This window comes from Chrysochloris asiatica, unplaced genomic scaffold (assembly GCF_000296735.1).
Source record: "Chrysochloris asiatica unplaced genomic scaffold, ChrAsi1.0 scaffold00209, whole genome shotgun sequence".
NCBI lineage: Eukaryota > Metazoa > Chordata > Mammalia > Afrosoricida > Chrysochloridae > Chrysochloris > Chrysochloris asiatica.
The window spans coordinates 4355666-4356265 of record NW_006408727.1 but is presented as its reverse complement, the minus strand read 5'-3'; positions in this window follow the sequence as shown (position 1 = coordinate 4356265).

Genomic DNA, 600 nt, shown 5'->3' with positions numbered 1-600 from the left:
TGGCATCATTGATGGACTCAAGTGTGGCAGCGGTAGTGAGGTTGGCCCAGGATCGGACATTGTTTCGTTCTGCTGTGCATGGGGTCGCTATGAGTGGGTTCCGACTCGATGGCACCTGACAACAACAACAACAATCAACTAAACAAATTGCCACTGTGCTAGGAACTTCAGTTTTTCATCAAACAAAAGTGTACATTGATATTATCTTGTTAAATTTACAAAATAAACTTCTTGTGATCAGGGAACAGATCCTATTCAATCTTTATCTGGTTTCATATGAACGAGTCTATAAAAAGGTTGTGGGGACCATACAGCAATGCCATGAGTTCATTCTTCTATTAAGAATTAATGACAGCTTCAGCAACTGGGTGTACTTGTGCTACACTATACAGGGGGTTGTGAGCAAGACATGTGAGGAGGAGAAACATTTGAGGCTAAGAATTTACTTTGAAAAAGGCACTAATGTATGGTCATGCAGTCTATCGTGAGTGAATGACAGGTGTCCTATGGCACTAGAACATAGAACTGGTGGAGGAAGGCAATGGAGGTGATTTTAGGCTTAGATTGTGTTGAGCCCTAAATTTCATGGTAAAGAATTCA